General features: G+C 36.2%; 1 pseudogene; it reads left to right on the top strand.

The window, feature by feature from the left end:
- The first annotated feature begins 1,125 nt into the window (after window positions 1-1,125).
- On the top strand, window positions 1,126-2,063 carry LOC114623374 (annotated as a pseudogene).
- Window positions 2,064-7,197: the final 5,134 nt, after the last annotated feature.

Here is a 7,197-nt window from a genome sequence, read left to right as displayed (position 1 = left end):
CAAGTTGCATGTGATGTTGCCATGGTATTCTGTAAATAATATTTATGGCGAGATAGGTTATTAGAAAACATATTTCTTTTAAGCAGACATATTGATCAATAGGAAAAACAAAGTTTGGTGACTTGAAATAAGTGTAAAAGATATACCTCATTAGTCTTCCTAAATATAAATTGATTTATGGAATAAAAGCATAATGAGCAATTTGTGAGCTACTCCTGTTCATTGAAATTACGGTTATTTTTACGCTGGCAGACTTTTTTTGCCTTTGCCTTTGCCTTTGCCTTTGGCTTTTAAAGAAAATATATTTTCCCTCTAGATTTCCCATTTTCTATAAGAAAATGAAGGAAAATATGGAAAAAATCCACTAGACTGGCCTTCTAATGTTCTGTGAAAATCACAAAAAAATTTCTAGGATCTCCAGTAGTTTTGATCATATTTTTAATGTATGAGGATGAAATTTAAAACACAAATGTTCTGACATCATGCCTCTCCTGTTTGGATAAGCCCATAAAAATAAAAAAGTGGAAGCATTCATTTATGCAGCTTCTTTGAACCTCCGACAAGTCTAACTTGATTTTGCCAGATTATTATTTCCTTTATAGTAACTTTCTTTATTGCACCATTTTCTTTTGATTCTATATCTTGTGATGATCTGTGAGTATGTCATTCACATATCACTTAATGCTCCAGAAAACAACAATAAAACATATAAGCAAAATCTATAAACAGTAAGTATGTGAGTTTACAAATAGTTGAAATTGTTCCCTACCACACTTGGAGTGTTTTCAATGCATGAATTCATTGACGCTTAATAATGGGTTGACTAAAATAATTTTGTTATGTTATGCCTTCTAAACATATTCTGAATATTCATATTATCTCTGATGTTGTTAGTTGATAGTGTCTCACTGCCAAACTGTTTGCAAGTAGAAATTAGCATATATATTTATATTTGAACAAATTTCACAAAAATACAAACATTTTAAAAAGTCAAGTCCTTATATGACTTGCATCTAAATAGATAATTTATTAGTAAAGTAAAATCAGTGTCTATTAGATAAATGATCAATCTGACAGGTATTTGTTTTTTTGAACTCAAAAAGAATGCCTGTGGACTCAGTGACTTGGGAGAACCACTCATTGTTCATGGAGTTTGTGTTCCTTTCCTATCCAAAATGTCCAGAGCTATATATGGTCTGCTTCTTTGGAGTTAGCCTGGGTTATGGATTGATAATCTCTGGGAATATCCTAATTGTGTTCTCCACCCAGACTGAAGCTTGTCTATATACACCCACGTACTATTTCCTCAACAGCCAGTCAGGGATAGAACTGTGCTACACTGCAGTGGTGGTACCACACATTTTGGCTAACAACTTTCAATGTGAGGAGACCACTACTCTGCTGAAGTGTGCCACTCAGATGGTGTTTCTCACTAAACTTAGTAGTACTGATTGCTTCCCCCTGGCTATGATGGCCTATGACAGATATGTTGCCATCTGTCATCCCTTTCAGTATCCTCTCATTACGACTGTAACACTTTGTGTTCGCTTGGTTGTGGCTTCTGTGGTCATTGGCTTGTTCCTGACCTTACAGCTTGTGGTCTTCATCTTCTGTCTGCCATTCTCTCAGGACAGAGGAATAGAGAACTTCTTTTGTGATGCTCCACCAGTCTTGAGTGTGCCAAAAGTCATAACCATGAGCTCTCTGTGCTAGTGTCAGCCATGCTAGCCTTTGCTGTGCATTTCTTTTTCATTGCCATCACCTATGCCTTGATAGTGGCTGCTGTACTCAAACTGCCCTCAGCAGCTGGCCGTCACAGGGCTTTCAACACCTGTTCCTCCCACGTCACTGTTGTAATGTTGCAGTATGGCTGCTGTGCTTTCATGTACCTGCACCTCACCTCCAGTTACCATCCCAAGCAAGATCAGTTCATCTCCTTGGTGTACACACTTGGGACACCATTCCTCAATCCCCTCATCTACACTCTGAGGAACAGTGAGATGAAAGGGGCCATAGGAAAAGTTCTTACTAGAATGTATCTCTCCTGTAAAATGATAGGATAAGGAAAAAATCCAAATTTTAGTCCCAACCAAAGCAAATCCCTGTGCCTCTCCAAAAGTTTTGTCTCTGATGATGCTGAAACCATGTTCATAGAAATAAAAGACATAAAGTACTTAAATATTTACCTATATGTGATAACATTCCTTATTATTCACTACTTTTAGACTGGTTGATTGGTCTTACAAAAAATATAAGCATATACATGAACAGAATATAATGTTAGGTGTCAAGTATATATTATTACATATTAGGAAAATCTTAGTTTATTTCATAAGCTTTATATAAAATGATAAAATAACAAGACTGTCTGCAGTTCTTGGGAACCACATAATGTAAAAGTAATAAAATATGGTTGACTTCAAGGGACTACTATCATTAATGCACCTAAAAAATAAGGAGAGGTGAACTCTTAACAGAAACCAGTGAAAGCCAGATACAAAAGGGAATTTATTTCAAGAATGGTAGTTTTTATCTGAGGAAACACGCTTTTCACCAATAAGGTCTAAAATGAGACACTTTCTAGAGAGAGACTTTGAAGGCTATAACAAACAGAATGACTCAAGTTGTTTGTTATAATATTATATATAAAATAAATGTACACTATTGGTTCAATTTTCTCCAATAAAGTATTTCTTGATTATTAGTTACTTTTGCATTAAGAATGTAAGTTAGTTTAGCCTTTATCTTAAAATGGTATGTATATTATTGGTGTTATCATTAAGTGCTTTTAGTGTTTCTGAAATATAGAAAATGTATATAGCCTATAATATTCATGTCTATAAACATATACATTTTAAAAAGCATTTTCAAAATTAAAAGTATCTTCTTTTATAATAATAGAAGAATCTCTCAGTAGAAAACTCCAGAGAGTTTGGCCAATATTTTCAGAAAACTTAGTATGCAAATAAGTCCTACACAGTATAATTTCTCTACAATCAAGAGAGTTAGTTTGGTGCTAGATCTAGAAAGCTGGTAAAGTGCCCAATTAGAGTCAATTTTGTACTTACAATGTGACTCCTCTTCCTTCCTCTTAATTGTGGAGCTCTGTATTCAATTTAAATAGGGAACTGGTGTTAACAACAACTACATTTTGAGTATGGTTTGCAGTGTGGAGCACTGAAATGTATTTCAGGACAAAACATCTAATTGAGTGAATGTTCCATATGACTTGAAAAGAATGTGCATCCTATAGATCACAAAGGATGTTCATAATTTTAAGTCAGCTCATAGTATACAATCTGGATCTTGTTTTCTTTCAGTGTTAGCTTGCTTTAAACTTGCTACCTTTCTGGCTCAGCCTCTAAAGGAATAGGAATACAGACATGATACACTACTCCCTAGTAATTGTATCGCCATTATCTTCTATTTTTTTTGGAATACTTATCTATGCACATTAGCAATTATTACTTAATATTTTAAGCTGAAATGTTAATCTTCTGACTCAAATTCTAATTGTCTTACATATTTGAAAGATAAATGCTACTTAAATTTATGAATGACAATATATTCTGTTTTATAAGCAGATAAATCCCACATGATAATAAAAAATCTCAAAATACACACAAACACACACATACACCAACTAAAATCCAAAAAAAAAAGAAGACAAAGTTGATCAGAACCTGTAATGTAAAAACTAGTAATAGAAAAAAGCAACATAAAACTAAAAAGTCTACTTGGTATTATTTAGTTCATTTTGTGTTGGACATTTATTACTCGACATGGGACCTCAGTTTAAGTGTAGTAAATAGACCTTATGAAATCCATTGAAGAGGACTGATCTTTCTATATCAACTGATTGTGTTAATTCAGAATTCTACCAGCTTTTCAAATGAGAGCTATTTTCAATACCCCTCAAACTATTCCCCCAAATAGAAACAGAAGGAACACTGCCAAACTCATTCTATAAGGCCACAGTCACCTTGATATCTAAACCACACAAAGAATCAACAAAGAATGAGAATTTCAGACTGATTTCTCTTATACACATTGTGCAAAAATATTCAATAAAATACTTGTAGATCTAAACCAGGAACATATCAAAGACATCATCCATCATGACCAAGTAGGTAAATTAATGTCAGTTGGAGATAGCTTCTTGGTTATGAAAGGAAATCCACTTTTCCCTCTCAGTTCAGACTCTCTGTATTTGAATCTGTGAAAGGCTCTATGAATGCTACTGTAGTCTCTATGTGTTCACAAGTATACTAATCCTATTGAGTTAGAAAGACAGTATTTTCTTTAGAGTAAATCATCCCCTCTGAGTCTTACTGCATCCACTTTCACAGTCTTGTCTGAGCCCTAGGGGAGCAAGTTGATTAAGTTTTCACATTTAGGTAGAATTGAGTGTTATGGATTACTGTATTAGATCCTGTGATTTGCAAGAGGAAGTTTCTGAAGATGGCTGAGCAAGATACTGATCAATACCAGTAGACTTCCTTCACAGAAACGATAAATGGGCCATGAAAGAAATTAGGGGAAAAACACATTTTACAATAGCCAAAATAATAAAATATCTTTGTGTAATCCCAATCAGGCAAATGAAGGAACTATATGACAAGAATTTAAAGTTCATGAAGAAAGAATTTGAAGAAAATATCAGAAGATGGAAAGATCACCTATTCTCATAGTTGATGGGATTATCATAGTAAAAATGGCCATCTTTCAGAAAACAATCTACGTATTCAACGTCATTCACATCAAAATTCTAACACAATTCTTTATAGACCTTGAAAGACTAATTCTCAACTGCAAATGCAAAAACAAAACAAACAAAATAAAAACAAAAGACAAACAAAACAGCCCCCAAGACAGGTAAAATAATCTTGAACAAAAATAAAATTTCTAGAGGTATCCCCATCCTTGACCTCAAGCTGAACTATAGAACAACAGTAAATAATAATAATAATAAAGTACTGCATGATATTGGTATCAGAATAGAAAGGTTGATCAAGGGAATAGAATTGAAGACCTTGAAATAAACTTACGCATATAGGAACACTTGATTCTTGACAAAGATGATAACCATGAATGTAGGACTGTGAAAGGATGATTTGGTTTCTGGTAGAGCACTGGCTAAGAGATAGCCGGAGACCCAACAAGTGTCCATTGCCTGTGTAGAGATGACACATATCTCACCACGCCCCTGGATTACAGACTCCTGACACACTGTCTAAGATCTCCATTTGATCCGTGCCTTGCAGTCATATAGGACAAAGCAGCCCCTCCCAGAGAGGTTTGCTTCAGCATCCACAGGTAGAGGGTGTGATTACAGGCTTCAGCCTCAAGAGATTTCTGTATTAATGAGTTATCTAAAGGCCAGAGGGTTATTCCCTCCCAGTTCCTTCCTTCTCGTCCTCCCTATTTAAGCCAGCTGCCCCCTGGCTTAACAGGGGTCCACCCAGACCATCTACATCTGCCATGTCAATAAACCTCTTGGAACCCTGGACTTTATCATGTTATTGGAGCCTGCCATTGTTCGGCCATTGGAGAACCCCTCTGTGTTCCAACCATGGGAATCTGGAAGCATGGTTCAAGCCAAGCGAGTAAACGAAGAATCCCCTTCATGCAGGGTGCTGTCAGGGCCCTCTGTCTCTTTCTCTCAACTTGTGGGCAGCCCTCTGTGCTTCCATGTCCCTGTCTCCATTTTGCTGTGCCCCGCCACCCAGTGGCGTCTGGGGGCCCCAAATGGAGACACCAACCTCTGAGTCCACCCAAGTGCCCTGCCACGCCCCCACGGAACCAGGCTGAGTTCACTCCCCACCTGGGGGCTCCCCAGTGGCCTCTCATGGCCCAGCACCAGCTGGTGTTGCCCTGAACGAACACACCACGAACTTCTCGTGCTTCTGCCACTCTGAGCCATGACAGATCCCATGGACCCACAATGCTACAGAGATCCATGCTCAAGCACCAGCGTGTGGGCCTTTATCTTTTCCCACATCTGAACAGTATTGATGTCTAGTGAATATTAATAGACTTTATAGTATAGTTCATTTTTACCTGTACAAACCCTTCAAAAAAATTGTACTATTCTTTTTCCCAATTTAAGTATAGAAGTATAGATATAAATGACAACTATAATACTACCTAAGGAAATAAAGCAGTATAATGCACAGTCAGGACTAGAATCAGGCAGTGGCATCTATGCACACACATCCCATCACATTTTTGAGCCTGTCTTGGTCTTTGGGATACAGCAAGATGTCTATGGTCTTTTAGATGTCCAAAAGAAGGAAGAACACCAAGAGAGGAGGATGTAAGGGTTATGAGATCATAACTTACAGAGAATCAGGAACTTGGTGATAGTTATACATCATGGTGAAAATGCAAAATTACAGCAGAGATTTGAACAGAAAGGTAAAGTTGACAGTTTTTGCATTTTTAATAAACCACTCCTATAGCAGAAGAAAAACTCTTCTATTTCAGGAGAATGGTTATTTGGCTTTCTATTTTCACATTACCACCAAACAAGCATGTTCAGGTGTGCTTTAAAGGTTAAAAAAATAAATATGGACTTGATGTGAGATAAATAGTAGCTCCAAAATATTTTTGTCTGTGAAAGTGAATGCTGAGGTTTTATTTAATTAAAAGTAAAAGACTGTTGGGGAATTGAATTCAGTAGAGAAAGAATAAAGCATGCACTTTATGGGGGTAGATGCTCCAGTTCTCAGTAATAAAATGAAGGAAATGCATTTGCTGATTTGAATGTACTATCTTGGTTGTCTTTGGAATACTTAGATCAGAAATGCATAAGGAAAATTATGGCTACAGACATTAATTAAGAAATCATCTGCTTCTTGTTAGTATTTAAATCTTACTCTCCTATAATTAATAAACTCTTACTATATTCTCAGGTCACATACTAACTCTCATAGACCTTTCTACAGTCATAGCTTTATGTGAGATAAAGATCAGAGGATTTTGGGGCTGCAGATCATGAACACAACCCCAGGTTCCTACATTCCCAGCATCTTACATAAAATATTCCCTTCTAACTGTGCTAATATCACCTCACTTTGATTTCCCTCCTCCTGGAAATTTTGTCTGCAGTACCTCATGTAATTTAAATTTACATTATTTAAAATGTCATTGGTTAGTTTTATGGTTGTTTATTCTTTCTTATGTGTCTTTTTCCCT

Source organism: Grammomys surdaster, unplaced genomic scaffold (assembly GCF_004785775.1).
Source record: "Grammomys surdaster isolate TR1022 unplaced genomic scaffold, NIH_TR_1.0 198, whole genome shotgun sequence".
Classification (NCBI taxonomy): domain Eukaryota; kingdom Metazoa; phylum Chordata; class Mammalia; order Rodentia; family Muridae; genus Grammomys; species Grammomys surdaster.
The sequence above is the reverse complement of the archived record's forward strand: the minus strand, read 5'-3'. Positions and strand labels throughout refer to the sequence as shown.